At 47.0% G+C, this 19,232-nt stretch overlaps 1 protein-coding gene across 25 annotated transcripts in view; it reads right to left on the bottom strand.

The window, feature by feature from the left end:
• map2 (microtubule-associated protein 2) overlaps window positions 1-19,232 on the bottom strand; it is a 448,598-nt gene that overhangs the window by 380,475 nt on the left and 48,891 nt on the right. For 24 of the 25 annotated variants that reach the window (XM_072480099.1, XM_072480193.1, XM_072480089.1 and 21 more), the window contains exon 2: window positions 8,685-8,767. The exons of the other annotated variant lie outside the window; for it this stretch is intronic. The gene's annotated coding sequence lies outside the window, so the exon portion shown is untranslated. The remainder of the gene's footprint in view (window positions 1-8,684; window positions 8,768-19,232) is intronic. 25 annotated transcript variants of the gene reach the window in all.

Below are 19,232 nucleotides of genomic sequence, written 5' to 3'. Positions count from 1 at the left end.
AGTAATGGAGAGGGGTAGGTGCGTGCAACAGGTCAAGGTTTAAAATTGGGGGAAGGGTAAATACGATGTTGTCAGACAAGAATTGAAGTGCATGAGTTGGGAACATAGGGTGTCAGGGAAGGACACAATAGAAATGTGGAAATTGTTCAAGGAACAGGTACTACGTGTCCTTGATATGTATGTCCCTGTCAGGCAGGGAAGAAATGGTCGAGTGAGGGAACCATGGTTGATAAGAGAGGTTGAATGTCTTGTTAAGAGGAAGGAGACTTATGTAAGGTTGAGGACACAAGGTTCAGACAGGGCGCTGGAGGGGTACAAGATAGCCAGGAGTGAACTGAAGAAAGGGATTAGGAGAGCTAAGAGAGGGCATGAACAATCTTTGGCGGGTAGGATCAAGGGAAACCCCAAGGCCTTTTACACATATTTGAGAAATATGAGAATGACTAGAGCGAGGGTAGGTCCGATCAAGGACAGTAGCGGGAGATTGTGTATTGAGTCTGAAGAGACAGGAGAGGTCTTGAACGAGTACTTTTCTTCTGTATTTACAAATGAGAGGGGCCATATTGTTGGAGAGGACAGTGTGAAACAGATTGGTAAGCTCGAGGAAATACTTGTTAGGAAGGAAGGTGTGTTGGGCATTTGGAAAAACTTGAGGATAGACAAGTCCCCCGGGCCTGACAGGATATATCCAAGGATTCTATGGGAAGCAAGAGATGAAATTGCAGAGCCGTTGGTAATGATCTTTTCATCCTCACTGTCAACAGGGGTGGTACCAGGGGTTTGGAGAGTGGCGAATGTCGTGCCCCTGTTCAAAAAGGGGACTAGGGATAACCCTGGGAATTACAGGCCAGTTAGTCTTACTTCGGTGGTAGGCAAAGTAATGGAAAGGGTACTGAAGGATAGGATTTCTGAGCATCTGGAAAGACACTGCTTGATTAGGGATAGTCAGCACGGATTTGTGAGGGGTAGGTCTTGCCTTACAAGTCTTATTGAATTCTTTGAGGAGGTGACCAAGCATGTGGATGAAGGTAAAGCAGTGGATGTAGTGTACATGGATTTTAGTAAGGCATTTGATAAGGTTCCCCATGGTAGGCTTATGCAGAAAGTAAGGAGGCATGGGACAGTGGAAAATTTGGCCAGTTGGATAACAAACTGGCTAACCGACAGGAGTCAGAGAATGGTGGTGGATGGCAAATATTCAGCCTGGAGCCCAGTTACCAGTGGTGTACCGCAGGGATCAGTTCTGGGTCCTTGCTGTTTGTGATTTTCATTAATGACTTAGATGAGGGAGTTGAAGGGTGGGTCAGTAAATTTGCAGACAATATTAAGATTGGTGGAGTTGTGGATAGTGAGGAGGGCTGTTGTCAGCTGCAAAGAGACATAGATAGGATGCAGAGCTGGATGAGAAGTGGCAGATGGAGTTTAATCCTGAAATGGAGGTTGTCCATTTTGGAAGGACAAATATGAATGCGGAATACAGGGTGAACGGTAGAGTTCTTGGCAATGTGGAGGAGCAGAGAGATCTTGGGGTCTATGTTCATACATCTTTGAAAGTTGCCACTCAAGTGGATAGAGCAGTGAAGAAGGCCTATGGTGAGCTAGCGTTCATTAACAGAGGGATTGAATTTACGAGCCGTGAGGTGATGATGCAGCTGTACAAAACTTTGGTACGGCCACATTTGGAGTACTGTGTACAGTTCTGGTCGCCTCATTTTAGGAAGGATGTGGCAGCTTTGGAAAAGGTGCAAAAGAGATTACCAGGCTGTTGCCTGGAATGGAGAGTAGGTCTTACGAGGAAAGGTTGAGGGTGCTAGGCCTTTTCTCATTAGAACGGAGAAGGATGAGGGGCGACTTGATAGAGGTTTATAAGATGATCAGGGGAATAGATAGAGTAGACAGTCAGAGACTTTTTCCCCGGGTGGAACAAACCATTACAAGGGGACATAAATTTAAGGTGAATGGTGGAAGATATAGGGGGGATGTCAGAGGTAGGTTCTTTACACAGAGAGTAGTGGGGGCATGGAATGCACTGCCTGTGGAAGTAGTTGAGTCGGAAACATTAGGGACCTTCAAGCAGCTATTGGATAGGTACATGGATTATGGTAGAATGATATAGTGTAGATTAATTTGGTCTTAAGGGCAGCACGGTAGCATTGTGGATAGCACAATTGCTTCACAGCTCCAGGCTCCCAGGTTCGATTCCGGCTTGGGTCACTGTCTGTGCAGAGTCTGCACGTCCTCCCTGTGTGTGCGTGGGTTTCCTCCGGGTGCTCCGGTTTCCTCCCACAGTCCAAAGATGTGCAGGTTAGGTGGATTGGCCGTGATAAATTGCCGTTAGTGTCCAAAATTGCCCTTCGTGTTGGGTGGGGTTGCTGGGTTGTGGGGATAGGGTGGAGGTGTTGACCTTGGGTAGGGCGCTCTTTCCAGGAGCCGGTGCAGACTCGATGGGCTGGGTGGCCTCCTTCTGCACTGTAAATTCTATGATAATCTATGATTAATCTCGGACAAAGGTTCTGCACAACATCGTGGGCCGAAGGGCCTGTTCTGTGCTGTATTTTTCTATGTTCTATGTTCTAACTGAATTATGATCACTTCCACCAAAGTGCTCCTCAAACAATGCCGCACCACCACCCACTCAGCTTCATTCCCTAAAACTAAATCCAGATCCGCCGCCTTTTTTACTGGGCCTTTATGCATTAGCTAATAAAGGTTAATGCACATGCATTTTAAGAAATCTGCTCCCTATGTGTGTCTTTCACAATAATCCTATCCTAGTTCACATGAGGGCATTTGAAATATCCCACTAGTACTGTCTTATTGTTTTTGTACTCCTCAGAGATCGGCCGAAATATTGGCTCATCTATCTTTGTCTGACTGGGGAGTTATAGTGCACCCCCAGAATTGTGATTGTTCCTTTTTGTTCTTTCGTTCAAACCGTACATCCTCATTTGATGATCGCTCTGCCAAATCACCCCTCCTCATAACTACAATTGTCTCTTTATTCAATACTGTCATCTTCCTTTCTTTTTTTAACCTCCAACCCCCCCCACCAAAAATCTCATCTGAAAACTCTGCAACCAGGAAATGCTCCCAATTTACCTTTCTTTCAGCCACAGCTCAATAATAAAGATAAATTCAAGCCTCTACCTGTCAATCTGACTTGTTTGATGGAATGCAAGTGCACGTCTTCTGTATTATGGGGAGGGTGGGGTTATGTGAGCTACAGGTGGGGACATTTTATTTGGTATCTGTGGTGAATGTAAATACAGTTAATTCACCAGTTATGTTCTATGTTTGGAAATACAGTGAATTCACCAGTTATGTTCTATGTTATTAACCCTATGGGTTTTATCTGTGGGCCATTGTATGGCTTCACCCACAAGGGGAGATGTTGGAGGATGTTGGAGCATCTACGGGCTCAGCCCATGGCTCCGCCCCTTTGAAGGAGTATAAGAGTAGCTGGCCTGTGGGACTGTCCTCAGTATGTACCAGTCGCAGGCAGACAAAGTTAATAGTTAATTAAAACCATTGTTTTACTCCAACACGAGTCCTTGAGTGAATTGATGGTCGCGTCAATTTAATTAACTATCTGAACAAAAACCATTAGGGAGTCAACCCTCAAACCTGACAGACTGGAGCTCGTTCCACAGGCCGCGGAGGAGAAGGAAATATTTTCACACTGGCTGCGGTGTTTCAAGGCCTACCTTGCCACGTCGTCGACGCCATCCGTCACAGACGAACAAAAATTGAGTCTCCTCCACGCAAGGGTGAATCACCGCATTTCTGTGCAACTCAAAGAGGCCACCTCATATACCGCCGCTCTCGCAATTCTCGAGCGCATCTACGTGCGGCCTGTGAACGACGTCGATGCGCGACATATTCTCATTACTCGACGGCAGCGCCCCGGGGAGTCACTCGACGACCATCTGCGCGACCTCAAAGCCCTCACACGCAACTGCAACTATCAGGCCGTTACGGCCACTCAGCACATGGAGCTTGCCGTCCGAGACGTCTACGTTGCGGGGGTCAGATCAAATTACGTGCGGCAGCGACTGCTCGAGAAAGGGGCCCAGGACCTGGACGAGACGGTGAAACTGGCGACTTCACTGGAGGTTGCTTTCCAGAGCCTCACTGCATTTCCGGCCGAACACTCGACCCCCTCGTGGGCTCCCGACCAGAGACTACCCCAGGCCTGTGCTGCGTGCCCACCTGCTCATCATGGGGCGTTGCCTTGTTATTTTTGCGGCCAGCCTCAGCACCCTCGACAGCACTGCCCGGCCCGCAACGCGCACTGCAACATTTGCGGCCAAAAAGACCACTTCGCCAAGGTCTGCCTCGCCAAGCCTAAGCACGCGAACTCTCAGACCTGGACTACCAACTCTCAGGCCCGCAGACCTCGCAATGTGGCAGCGTGCCTGCCGACTCCGCACAGCACGTGCGACTCACGGGGGCCGCCATTTTGGCCATCCTCCCCCACGCGGCCGGCCACGTGCGATCCATGGGGGCCGCCATCTTCCGCGATGCCCGCCACGCTTGAGCTACGGGGGCCGCCATCGGCTACTCCGCTCGACGCGTACGACCTGCTCGGACAGTCACCGGGGGGGCGCCCCAGCACAGCCGACCACGCCGCCGGTTACCCTCAACTCAGCGCAGTCACCTTGGACCAGTCGCGACCCAAGCACCTCAAGAGCTCAATAATGGCCGTCCGGGTTAACGGGTAGGAGACACCTTGGCTGTTCGACTCCGGGAGCACCAAGTGTTTCATCCACCCGGATCTGGTAAGCCGCTGATCGCTCCCGATATTCCCGGCGCAACAAACAATTTTCCTCGCCTCCGGGTCGCACTCGGTACAAATCCGAGGGTGCACTACGGTAACCTTAGCGGTACAGGGCGCTGAGTACACTAATTTCCAGCTGTACGTGCTCCCAGACCTCTGCGCCCCCCCTCCATTTAGGGCTTGATTTTCAATGTAATCTCAAGAGCCTGACGCTTAGCTTTGGCGGACCCCTGCCCCCACTCACTATGTGCAGCCTAGCCACTCTGAAAGTCGACCCTCCTTCTCTCTTCGCTAATCTCACCGCTGATTGTAAGCCAGTAGCCACTCGCAGCAGGCGATAAAGCATGCAGGACAGAATATTTATTAGATCTGAGGTCCTGCGTCTCTTGCGGGAAGGAGTCATAGAGGGCAGCAATAGTCCCTGGAGAGCTCAGGGGTGGTCGACAAGACCGGGGAGAAGCTCCGGAAGGTGGTTGATTACAGCCAGACCATTAACCGGTTTACACAACTTGATGCGTACCCCCTTTCCCGGATTGCAAACATGGTCAATCAGATCGCGCGCTACTGCGTGTTCTCCACGGTGGATCTGAAGTCTGCATACCACTAGCTCCCAATCCGTCCGGAGGATCACCACTACACGGCACTTGAGGCAGACGGCCGCCTTTTTCATTTCCTCCGGGTCCCATTTGCCGTCACCAGCGGGGTTTCGGTGTTCCAACGAGCAGTGGACCAATGATGGACCAGTACGGGCCGTGTGCCACGTTTCCATCCTTGGACAACGTCACCATCTGCGGCCATGATCAGCAGGCCCACGACGCCAACCTCCACCGATTTCTCCAAACCACCCAAAAACTTAATCTCACCTATAATAAGGAGAAATGCATTTTCCGCACCACCAGGCTAGCCATCCTCGGCCACGTCATGGAAAACGGAGTCCTAGGGCCCGACCCTGACCGTCTGTGCCCCCTCCTGCAACTCCCTCTCCCTCACTGTCCCAAGGCCCTCAAGAGGTGCCTTGGATTTTTTTTCCTACTATGCCCAGTGGGTCCCCCAGTATGCGGACAAAGCCCACCCACTATTTAAGGCCACCCTTTTCCCTCTAGCAGCTGAGGCCCGCTAGGCCTTCAACTGCAGCAAGAGGACATCGCCAAAGCCGCGATGCACGCGGTGGACGAGTCCGTACCCTTTCAGGTGGAGAGCGACGCATCAGAGGTCGCTCTCGCCACCACTCTCAATCAAGCAGGCAGACCGGTTGCGTTTTTTTCAGGCACCCTCACGGCCTCTGAACTTCGACACGCCTCGGTCAAAAAAGAGGCTCAAGCCATTGTGGAAGCCGTGCAGCACTGGAGGCACTACCTCGCTGGTAGGAGGTTTACCCTTGTCACCAACCAATGATCTGTAGCCTTCATGTTCGACAATACGCAGCGGGGCAAAATCAAGAACGATAAGATCTTGATGTGGAGAATCGAACTCTCCACCTATAATTACGATATAGTATATTGTCCTGGGAAGCTCAATGAGTCCCCAGATGCCCTGTCCCGCGGCACATGCGCCAGTGCGCAAGAGGACTGACTACGGGCTATCCACGACGACCTCTGCCACCCGGGGGTCACCCGGCTCGCCCATTACATCAAGGCCCGCAACCTGCCCTACTCCACCGAGAAGGTTCAAGCTGTAACCAGGGACTGCCAAATCTGTGCGGACTGTAAACCACACTTCTATCGACCAGGTAAGGCCCACCTGGTGAAGGCGTCCCGACCCTTTGAACGTCTCAGTATCGATTTCAAAGGGCCCCTCACCTCGAATAATCGCAATAATTCTCCAGTTTCCCGTTTGCCATCCCATGCCCCGATATGACCACCCCCACTGTTATCAGAGCCCTGCACTGTGTCTTCACCCTGTTTGGTTTCCCCAACTACGTCCACAGCGACAGGGGCTCGTCGTTCATGAACGACGAACTGCGTCAGTACCTGCTCAGTAAAGGCATCGCCTCGAGCAGGACGACCAGTTACAACCCCCGGGGAAACGGACAGGTGGAGAGGGAGAACGCGACAGTCTGGAAGACCGTCCTACTGACCCTACGGTCCAGGAATCTCCCAGTTTCACACTGGCAGGAAGTCCTCCCCGATGCGCTCCATGCTATTAGGTCCCTTCTTTGCCCGGCCACAAACCAGACTCCTCATGACCGCTTGTTTATTTTCCCTAGTGGGACTACCTCAGGGGCCTCGCTCCCACCCTGGCTGATGACACCAGGCCCGGTTCTCCTCCAGAAACACATTCGGACCCATAAGTCCGAACCCCTGGTAGAGAGGGTCAAGCTCCTGCACTCAAACCTGCACTACGCATATGTTGAGCACCCCGATGGTCGACAGGATACTGTCTCCCTCCGAGACCTTGCGCCCGCAGGCTCCGCCACCACTACATCAACAGTACCCCCCCGTGCTGTACCCCGCTCTTTCTCCCATGCCCAGCGCCCCCACGCCCATTTGGCTCCCACGTTCCCTTCCACCCGGCACACCAGTCCGCAAAATGAAGCTCAGGAAGAGGCACTCCCGGTGTCCACTCCTGGGGCTGCACCGGACCCACTTCCCCAGCCACCTGAAGCGGCTGCAACACCAGTGCTTCGGCAGTCGCAGTGCACGATCCAGGCGCCGGACCGGCTGAACTTGTGACCCATCACCCCCTCCGGACTTTATTTTTTACAGGGGGTGAATGTGGTGAATGTAAATACAGTTAATTCACCAGTTATGTTCTATGTTTGTAAATACAGTTAATTCACCAGTTATGTTCTATGTTATTAACCCTGTGGGCCATTGTATGGCTTCACCCACAGGGGGAGATGTTGGAGGATGTTGGAGCATGTACGGGCTCAGCCCATGGCTCCGCCCCTTTGAAGGAGTATAAGAGTAGCTGGCCTGTGGGACTGTCCTCAGTATGTACCAGTCGCAGGCAGGTAAAGTTGATAGTTAATTAAAACCACTGTTTTACTCCGACACGGGCGGCACGGTAGCATTGTGGATAGCGCAATTGCTTCACAGCTCCAGGGTCCCAGGTTCGATTCCGGCTTGGGTCACTGTCTGTGCGGAGTCTGCACGTTCTCCCCGTGTGTGCGTGGGTTTCCTCCGGGTGCTCCGGTTTCCTCCCACAGTCCAAAGATGTGCAGGTTAGGTGGATTGGCCATGATAAATTGCCCTTAGTGTCCAAAATTGCCCTTAGTGTTGGGTGGGGTTACTGGGTTATGGGGATATGGTGGAGGTGTTGACCTTGGGTAGGGTGCTCTTTCCAGGAGCCGGTGCAGACTCAATGGGCCGAATGGCCTCCTTCTGCATTGTAAATTCTATCTATCTATCTATCTATGAGTCTTTGAGTGAATTCTTGGTCGCATCTCAGTATATTAATTATTATTCAATGAAAATTTTGCATAAGTTATAAATTTCTACTTTATTGCTCTACTGCAAATTTATGTTCCATCTCCTCGACTTCCTCTGCACGCACCCACTTTCTTTTTTGATTATGATTGGTTTAAACATCTAGGATGGCAGCACAATACCAAATGAAATGAGTCTGATAGCTTTGGCCTTGAAACCTCTTAATATAACATCATACATCTAATGCAGTAATACATCTAACAATTTAGGAGACTGCAGCATTCAACAACATCACTGGAATCCAAATCCAAATGTGCAGCTTTTAAAAGGTATGAGTCAATTGTGCGGATAAGAGGATTAAAATACCAAAGTAAATTTCTCGAGTATCTTGACCTTTTGCTTCGTTCAAATTTTTTATTTTTGGGGGGGGGGGATGAATTAAAGAATACTTTCTGAAAATGTCATACATAAATGCTAGCCTCGAGCCTTGCCAGCAAAGCCCACATTCAGAGCAAGATTTTTTTTAAAACTGTACTTACTTCAAAAGCACAGGATCCAAAGTTTCCTCTGTTAACTCAATAGCTGATCTTCCAAAGTTTTTATTCCCTTATGCAACAGGTGCCTATATTTAAAAAAGAAAATGAACAAGATGTAACACACCCAACGTCACACAGCTGAAGTAAAACTAGGACACACGACCTCTCACAAACATCTTTGTCACTAAGATTGAGATCATCTTTTCAGCTTCCGCTTCCCCAGATCAACAAAGCCAAACTTCTGCAAGACTACTCCTAAATACCAATGATTTTCTAATTTCTCATCTATTTCCCCATTTCCTCTCCGAACTCATCTTGTTCAAAGTCCCACTTTGTGTTCTCTTGACACCATTTCCACTAAAATTGATGAGCACCCACCTTCCTTCCCAGGCCACCATGCTAACTGGCATTCTACATAGTTCCCTCCCCTCAAGTACCCCTCTACCGTTCAACTCCAAAGTTCTTGAAAGTGTTCCCCCCACCCCCCAAGCCCAACCTTGCAACTCCATAATTCAATCTCTCCCATCAGGTATCTGCAATCAGGCACAATCTGAACCAAGGTCACAAATAACATCCTATGTAACCATGATATATCCCTCCTCATCCTGCCCAAATTCTGCAGTCTTTGACATATTCAACCACACCATCCTATTTTATTGTCTGAGGAGCACTGATGTGGATGTGGAGACATTTATTAAATGGGAAGCAGTTTATTTGTTCCCCAAAGAATGTAAAAATCTAAGGACTCTACATAGTTTATACTGGGCAAATGACAATGGAGGTTACATGGAGGACATAAGAGATGACATGGATGATCTTAGTGGGGTAGGGGCAGAGATTGCATGCTGATCTGAGGAGGATACGGGCTGGAATGAGAGGTGTGTGGGAGGGTGATAGAGCTGATGGACAATGTTTAGCAAACCTTTAAACACTGTTGGTAGCTCGGATACTGTGTTGGAGAACTGAGGCAGACCTTCTATCAGGCCTGCCTCTGCACCCAGACTCCTCACGTACTCCAGCACGGCTCACAAACAACACTGCAAACTCGACCCCAGAGTAAGAGAAAAGTGGCGAGTGGGTACACATGGGTTGAGAACCACAAAAGTGTGCAGGTTGGGTTTTCCCTGAGACCAGAGGGGGATTCAACTTTTGAACTTTCCCTCATCAACTGTAGCCAGTGCCTCTCTAAACCATTTCACCGTTCCACCTCCTGCCTGTTAATTGAGACCTCCTGAAAACCCACTTTTTTTGAGACGGCTTTCAGTCATCTCTTCTATTTTTTTTGGCTTAATGCCAAGTATCTACTATTGCAGGTTGAAACCTTGGACCAAAAGACTAAGGGAATGAAATTAGTGATATTTAGTTTACATAAAGGCTTTAACAGGTTTTTAACTGTACCTCTTGAAAAATTGCTTCTCTGGTGCAGTCTCAGCTAATGAATGCTGAACTGCTATGCTCAAAATTAAAAGAAATCATTTGCAATTACGCACATTTTTAGGAGTGCGTGGTGGGGAGCAAAAATAATTAACCCATGGTTTTAACTTAATTACCTGCAGCTCAATCAACAAAACCAACAGAATGCAGAGCTATCTTCCAGATCACTTTGTCGGTGATTATGAAACTACCGTTCTGTGTTCCGGTCAAGCAATAAGTCCTGCTGTAATAATCTCACCAAGGCCAGGATTCCAACACCATAGCCTTTTATTTACAAAACAGAGAAGGCCACAGCCGAGGCTTACAGAACACAAGTCCAAGCCCGGGGACCTGCAGCATACCGGCACGGGTTTTAAACTCCCGCTGCTCGTTTCGCAATGGGCGAGCTTCCACCTGCTCAATAGGAAATTCATACTCCACAAAGCCCACAGGGGAGAGCTATCGACGATCTTCCATGGCCACCACAACATCCCTCCCCACTTAAGTATGTTTCTTCCCAAGTACCCTTGCTGCAAAAAAGTCCCTTCTGCCACTTGGCTATCAGTCTGAGGACAGTTGAAGGTGGGACCAGATATAGTGGTGTGAACCGAATTGGGGACCTTCATTTTCAGAGGGACCGCCGGCCAAGAGTTACTGATGCAGATTCCTCTTCAGGGTCTTTCTTCAGGGGCACGAGCTTCCTCTGCTTCCATCACAGAGCCAGTGTTCCAATTATCCGGAGGGACAGACGCTGGGTCAGCTTAGAGTTGTTGCCCGGTACTTGCGGCGGCCACCTCCGTGGCCAATAATGGAGCTTACTCGTGGGTGGACTCACTGCTCCTGAGGTGGTCCAGGTATTCCTTTACAAGCTTACGCTGGACCTTCACTTTGTATGACACTGACTCTGTTTTCTTCAATATGATTCCAGAGATCCATCCTGGGAACGTCTCCTAAGTCATCAAGTAAACCTGGTCGCCTGGTTTGAATGTTCTTTCTGTTCTTGCAGAGACGTAACTTCTTTTCTGGTTTTCTTGTTTGGACTCCACCCACCCCTCCAGTTTTGATAGGAATAGGCTCAGTCTCAAACAAAGCCATCGTCCAATTAACAGTTCCTTTGGGGAAATTCCTGTTGTTGTGTGAGGCGTGGTTCTATAAGCGGCAATGTGGCACAGTGGTTCGCACTGCTGCCTCACAGCGCCAGGGACCTGGGTTCAAAACCGACCTTGGATGACTGTCTGTGTGGAGTTTGAACATCCTCCACATGTTGTGGTGATGTGCATCACTGTGGGTACATGGGGGGTTAATGTAAATACATGTAGGCTAGCTAGACACTAGAGGGAGCACCAGAGACATCATACACTCAACCAATAGATCAGTTAGATAGGACATGACCAATGGACATTCACGATACACACAGAAGTGACACGACCACAGGAGGGCATTACACCAACCCATATATAAAGGACACCACACACATGATCTGCCTCTTTCCAGTGGAGACAGTCAGTGAGTAGAGACACAGGGTTGATTCAATATCACTCCCACCACGTGGATTGCAGCAACTGGTTAGTCAGTCTGGGTAGCTATAGTATGATTAGCAGTAGTGTCGAACCCGAGTAATAGAAGTGTAAATAGTTTAATCAACGTGTTGAAGTTATCTCCACGTCTGAACCTTCCTTTGTCAAGTGCACCACAAGGAAGCGGCTTATGCTACACTTAGAGCATAACAAATCACATGTCTGCATGGGTTTCCTCCGAGTGCACCAGGTTTCCTCCCACAGTCTAAAGATGTGCCGGTTAGGCGAATTGGCCATGATCAATTGCCCCTTAGTGTCCAAAGGTTGGGTGGTGTTACAAGAATAAGATGGAATATTGGGCCTAGGTAGGGTGTTCTTTTGAAGGGTCGGTGCAGTCTCAATGGGCCAGATGGCCTCCTTCTGCACTGTAGGGATTCTATGATTCATGTCCTCAGAATCCACCATTCAGGATCATGTACTTCAGTTTAAATAGAGTTGGATCTTTTTGCGTCCAGGCCTTAATTTGCCTTGCGGACACCAGCAAAGTCTCTGAACTGTTTAGGGTGGTCGCAACCTCTTCCATTGCTGGTAAAGGAACCGAGCTTATGGGCAGCGAGGCATCTCAACGCATCAGTGTTAGCTATCCAAGGTTCTGAGGCGGTGCTCAAAAATGTATCCATAAGATCCAAGTAACAGGGCCCAACAGTGTATCCAGGCAGAGGCAATAAGAGAATTGCCTTGTCCTCTTTAAAAAGTCACAATAAGGGCTTGAGGTCAGTTGCTTTATGAAACGCCTATCATTGACGTATTAGTGGAACTTCATATTTTACACTAAACATGATTGCCAAGCTCTCTTTCACATTTGAGAACACTTCCTCTTGGCATCCTGGATGCGTATGTGACAGGCCTTTCCCCTTCCGTTTGCCATGGCGATCGCCTGGCATCTGCAACATTCCAGAACAGGTTTCTGAGCATTCTTGGGACCATCACTGCATTTCATTGACTACCGGGGTATGGAACTGCTCTGATATTATAATGGACTATCTGACATCTCACTTACTCAATTGAAGAATGATCACTGTTACAGAAGGCCCCTCCCTAACCGTAGGACATTGCTGTCTGACGCCCTTTGTAGTACCTGAGCCCTTTTTCTGCATTTTAGAGTGATAGAGCTATTTTGATGGTTTTTTTTTAAAATCCAGGTTGGGTTCTGTCAATAAATTATTTGGGTTTTCAAGTTGTTTATTCTACATACCAATGTACTCAATATTTTGTTCATGGATGGTCTGAATTCACATTGTTCTGCCAATTTTTATAATCTGGCTATAAATTCGGTGACAGGTTCCTCCGGGGTTCTCCCTGCTGTGTTAAAACGGTTTCTCTGGAGTATAATAGAGGGCTTCGGAATATCGTGCTCTTTTCACTAAGTCTACAAACTCATTAAAAGTCTTCTAGTCATGGCATCTGGATAGGTCAGACCTTTTAGTTGTGCAGAATGTCGGGGCCCCGCATGCTGACAGTAAGATCACTTTTTGTTTTTCATCTCCCTTATTTTTAGCTTGGAAGAAGTAACACATGAGCTCTATGTATTGGACCCAGTCTTCTCTGTTTACATTATAGGGTTCAAATTTACTGAAGAGAGGCTTATTTTTTCTGACCAGAGAAGACTCTTGTTCTCAACAATTAAGGCTGCTTGGAAAAGAACCCTTTTTGCACCTTGTTACCAGTGTAATAATCTCACCACAATGAGTCTTCTAACCATATCCTTTTATTTATATAATGGAAAAGGCCACGGGCGAGTCTTACAACACACAAGTTCAAGCCTGGGACCTACAGAATGCTGGCCCGGTTGAAACAGCAGGTTTTAAACTCCTGCTACTCGTTTCCCACCCGCTCAATAGGGAGGTTCATTCTCCACAAAGTCCACAAGGAGACCTTCTGATGATCCCGTGTCCTTCGTGGCCAACAAACCACCTGCCTTTGGTTCTTCCCATTCCCACATAAGCATCCAAGCCCTGGAGCTAATAAAGAGTAGAGACAAGGCAATCGCAAGTGTTAAAACATTTGAGTTATAAATTAAAACTAGAAAGCTTAGCCACTTCAGTCATGTGGCAGCTAAGTGTTAATTTGGCACAAATATTGGTCCTCCCACCTTTGAAACAAAAACGTCTTCTCAGACTTGAGCTCATACCGTCCAGTGGCCTTGACATCGATCATTATGAAGTGCTTCGAGAGGTTGGTTGTGAGACACATCAATTCCATGCTTCCAGAAAGCCATGACCCACTGCAATTCATATACTGCCACAACCGATCCACAGCCGATGCCGATTCCCTAGCCCTAAACTCACCCCTGGAGCACCTCGACAACAAGGACTCCTACGTCAGATTCCTATTCATTGATTACAGCTCCGCCATCAACACCATAATCCCAGCCAAACTCATATCAAAACTCCAAAACCTGGGACTTAACTCCTCCCTATGCAACTGGATCCTCTACTTCCTGACCCACAGATCGCAATCAGTAAAGATAAAAAGCAACGCCTCCTACACGATAGTCCTCAATACTGGGGCCCCGGAAGGCTGCATACTTTAGCCCCCGACTATACTCCCTATGGACACATGACTGTGTGTCAAACTTTGGCACCAACTCCATCTACAGGTTTGTTGATGTTGGGCTGGATCTCGAACAACGATGAGTCAGAATACAGGAGGGAGATGGAGAACCTAGTGGCATGGTGTAACAACAACAGTCTCTCCCTCAACTTCAGCAAAACTAAGGAGTTGGTCATTGACATCAGGAAGCGAAGAATCGTACACACCCCTGTCAGCATCAATGGTGCTGAGGTGGAGATGGTTGACAGCTTCAAATTCCTAAATGTGCACATCACCAACAATCTGTCCTGGTCCACCCACGTCGACGCTATGACCAAGAAAGCACAACAGCGCCTATACTTCCTCAGGAAATTAAGGAAATTTGGCATGTCCACATTGACTCATTGGATCTCTTCCTGCTGCCTTGGGAAAGCGGGCAACATAATCAAAGAACCCTCCTACCTCGGTTATTCTCTCTTCCAACCTCTTTCATTGTGCAGGAGATACAAAAGTCCGAGAACACGCAGTGACAGGTTCAAAAACAGCTTCTTCCTCACTGTTTCCAGACTCCTAAACAAACTTCTTCTGGACTGAACTTATCTCTTCACACATCTTCTCTACTTAGTAGTACACCCCGTTTGCTTCACCCAATGCCTGTGACTATGTATTTACATTGTGTATTTATGTATGTCCTATGTTTTTTCATGTATGGAATGATTTGTCTTGACTGTACGCAGAACAATACTTTTCACTGTACCTCGGTACATGAGACAATAAATCAAGTCCAAACCAATCCAATCATCCTAAGTAATCTTATCCATCCACCAAATATACCTTAGTCACTATGCATGGCTGTTTAATGACCCAATGTTTCAAGGAAGCCAAAAAACAGGTAGTTTGCATCTTGACTGCACAGTGCCAAGTGGCCCAAACGTAAAGGAAATAAAAAGCATACTGCATTTGGGCAATATCAACTTCAAAATGATCAAGTCTGGCCTGATGCTCAAATACCAAATTAGATACACAATTTTCAAAAGGCAACTTCAAAGTAATGAGAGAAAAGCTTGAGAAAATTGAATGGGGGATAACAAAGAACAAAGAAAAGTACAGCACAGGAACAGGCCCTTCGGCCCTCCAAGCCCGTGCCGACCATGCTGCCCGACTAAACTACAATCTTCTACACTTCCTGGTATCCCGCTATTTCCATCCTATTCATGTATTTGTCAAGATGCCCCTTAAATGTCACTATCGTCCCTGCTTCCACCACCTCCTCCGGCAGCGAGTTCCAGGCACCCACTACCCTCTGTGTAAAAAACTTGCCTCGTACATCTACTCTAAGCCTTGCCCCTCGCACCTTAAACCTATGCCCCCTAGTAATTGACCCGTCTACCCTGGGGAAAAGCCTCTGACTATCCACTCTGTCTATGCCCCTCTTAATTTTGTAGACCTCTATCAGGTCGCCCCTCAACCTCCGTCGTTCCAGTGAGAAAAAACCGAGTTTATTCAACCGCTCATCAGCTAATGCCCTCCATACCAGGAAACATTCTGGTAAATCTCTTCTGCACCCTCTCTAAAGCCTCCGCATCCTTCTGGTAGTGTGGCGACCAGAATTGAACACTATACTCCAAGTGTGGCCTAACTAAGGTTCTATACAGCTGCACCATGACTTGCCAATTCTTATACTCAATGCCCCGGCCAATGAAGGCAAGCATGCCGTATGCCTTCTTGACTACCTTCTCCACCTGTGTTGCCCCTTTCAGTGACCTGTGGACCTGTACACCTAGATCTCTCTGACTTTCAATACTCTTGAGGGTTCTACCATTCACTGTATATTCCCTACCTGCATTAGACCTTCCAAAATGCATTAACAAAACTTCAATGAAGGAAAAGTGAAACACCATTATAAATAATGCTGATGCCGCTGTTGGGGATGGGACAGAAAATAAATACATAGCTACATATTGGTATGGGATAAACATTGGCCAAGCACGGGCAGCACGGTAGCATTGTGGATAGCACAATTGCTTTACAGCTCCAGGGTCCCAAGTCCGATTCCGGCTTGGGTCACTGTCTGTGCGGAGTCTGCACATCCTCCCCGTGTGTGGGTGGGTTTCCTCCGGGTGCTCCGGTTTCCTCCCACAGTCCAAAGATGTGCAGGTTAGGTGGATTGGCCATCAGAAATTGCCCTTAGTGTCCAAAATTGCCCTTAGTGTTGGGTGGGGTTACTGGGTTATGGGGATAGGGTGGAGGTGTTGACCTTGGGTAGGGTGCTCTTTCCAAGAGCCGGTGCAGACTCGATGGGCCGAATGGCCTCCTTCTGCACTGTAAATTCTATGTAAATTCTATGATATCAAAGGGCTACTCTGTAAATGATCTTTTTTTTTAAATAGACAAGGCTCTCCATGACTAACTATGACTCAAACCATAGTAATTCTAACCTTCAAGAAATTAACAGGGAGCTCGTTATTTTTAAAAGATGCGTTAATGCCTCTGTGGCTCACGCAATGGAATTTCAGAGAAATGTATCAACCTTTTCTCATTTCTGAGGCAGGACTCCATTGCAGAAGATGGTTTGTGTCTCCAAGCCTGCTATGGCCAAAGATAGCTATTATGACTTCTAATTTCCCAAGATGGAGTTAATGTCTCAACAATTACCTGCTCCCGAACATAATGGGTTTCAACCAGGGGCCCTCATTAGTTACCTGAAATTATGATGTCATGTGACCGAGACTTGAGCTGTCTGAATTCCTTTAACTAAGCTGTTGGAAACTATCTTTGCCACTGTTGACATCTGAAGGAAATAATAACACCAATAGCCTGCACTGTCTACCATATCACCTTTGAAAGGGTAGCAGCAGAAATAGCTCTATCCAGGTCCAATTGCGTGGCCCAAAACTACAATTGTGAACTACTGGAACATTGGAGCTACTGTCTTCTAGCCTAATTCAATTCTGTGTGTCTTCCTCCTTCATGGAAGTCTCACTTCTGGAAAGGTGGCCTGCGACTGTCAACCAACCTACACTCAGAAGAAATCTTCTATTGATCTCTTGATTCTGGATTCACGTAAAACCATAACTTTTCCTTACATCTTTCATTGTATGAGTGCAAAAGGGACGGATGTTGCAAAAGCCTTCTCCTGTCTTTTGTGTGTGTGTGAATTAGACCAACCACTTATTTTATCTTATTTCAAGTTTGCTGTGTAAGTTATTCACAAAGAATTGGCACACATCAAATTTAGGGATTGGGGAACATACGGTATCACTTATAAAGAGGAAAAGGTAGCACGGTGGGGCAGTGGTTAGCACTGCTGTCTCACGGTGCCGAGGACCTGGGTTTGATCCAGGCTCTGGGTCACTGTCCGTGTGGAGGTTGCACATTCTCCCGTGTCTACGTAGGTCTCACCCCACAACCCAAAAAGCTGTGCAGGGTAGGTGAATTGGTCACGCTAAATTGCCCCTTAATTGGAAAAAAATAATTGGGTACTCTAAATTTTTATTAAATTTTAAAATCTTATAAAGGGGGAAAGCAAAAATCAAAAAACTAGTTTCTGTTTACAGATGGGCCGTGGGAGGAGAAATTTGGGTGTTTAAATTAATCCCCCATCTGTCCGTAACACTAAACACAGAAACTTCGGATAAACAAGAATAGACTAAACAAGTACAATCTGAATTGATTAGAACAGACAATTTGAAAGTTGCTTAACTGAACTTGATTTGAATTGAAATTGTGTAAAATCAAATCCTCAAATGCGGTTTTATTTAAATTGTTTATTTTGTATTTCAGGATAAATTCAATAAAAGCAAAAAATGACTTTCCTTAGAATTAAAAAGCAATTAGTTAGAAGTAAATATAAGATGACAAATTACTTATACAAATCCTGCACAGGTATAAATAGGAGGGGCTTACTCAGATAAAGAGAGGAAATGCAAAATCACATAAAGCAAATAATTAACAGAGTAAAGAGATTTAGAAAAAATTTAGTCAGAGAAGAAAAAGGAACAACTAAGGATATAAACAGGGCCATAATAGAGAATGACCAAAATATAATTCATGATCTGAATAAGTAGATCTTCCTGAGATCTTCATGGAGAATGAATGAAGCAGTCGTAACACAAGTAGCATTAAACATTTCTAGACAGGTGTAATGAAGTCCTTGTCCAAGCTAAAAGGGCTAAAAAAGAAAAACGAGAAATAAATGATTTATCCCAGTGCACTGAGGGAGACATGAGGTGAGATTTGAGAGGTGAGATTGATGGCCATTATGCAGTACACTGGTAACACAATTCCCCTTTTCAATAAAACCAATATGGGGAGCTTCAATTCCCATTCATTTTAATTAAAGATAGCGCAAAATAAATTAATTATCAGGAGTAAACATGGGGGTTATCTTTACAATAAGAATTTAGACAATAGAAATAAATAGATTCAGCACAGAAGATCTGTATCATTATTCCTGAAAAGGTGACATTTAAAATTGACTGCAGCAACATTATGTACTTTGTTACAAAACGTAGATTTTAAGTGCTGTAAGAAAAGATAATAGCTTAAACTCAAAGCTGTGGAAAGCTGGGAGAAAACTGGGAAATAAAATAAATTTTCAGTTTGGTAGGAAACAGTGCATTAAATGGACAAAACTCTTTGTTCAGGAGACTAAGTTTTGACGCTGGGAATGAATTGTGTGTGGTTTTAGTTCCCGTTGGGGGTGCTATTTGTGGAACAATTCAGGACACGTTAATGGTCCAGCACTCTGCTGCCGCGGATTCCGAGCAATTCCTGGCCCAGTAGGCATTCTAACCTCTGGGGCTGGAGTTAGCGCCAAAGAGCCCGGCAGCTGGAGCCGTTTTTACGTGCTCCACTTACCAAAAGCGCACGGCAGCCACCAAGGTGGCTCAAAGGTCCCCGTCCCCTCACCCTAACCCCCACCCCTCCCCTCACAGTAGATGACTACCCTTTACTGTCCTTGGTCCAGGCAGCCACCGCCACCCCCACCCCCACCCCCACACCACCCTCCAGGAAGTCCGAACGTTTT

This window comes from Scyliorhinus torazame, chromosome 2 (assembly GCF_047496885.1).
Source record: "Scyliorhinus torazame isolate Kashiwa2021f chromosome 2, sScyTor2.1, whole genome shotgun sequence".
In the NCBI taxonomy this organism is placed as follows: Eukaryota; Metazoa; Chordata; class Chondrichthyes; order Carcharhiniformes; family Scyliorhinidae; genus Scyliorhinus; species Scyliorhinus torazame.
The sequence above is the reverse complement of the archived record's forward strand: the minus strand, read 5'-3'. Positions and strand labels throughout refer to the sequence as shown.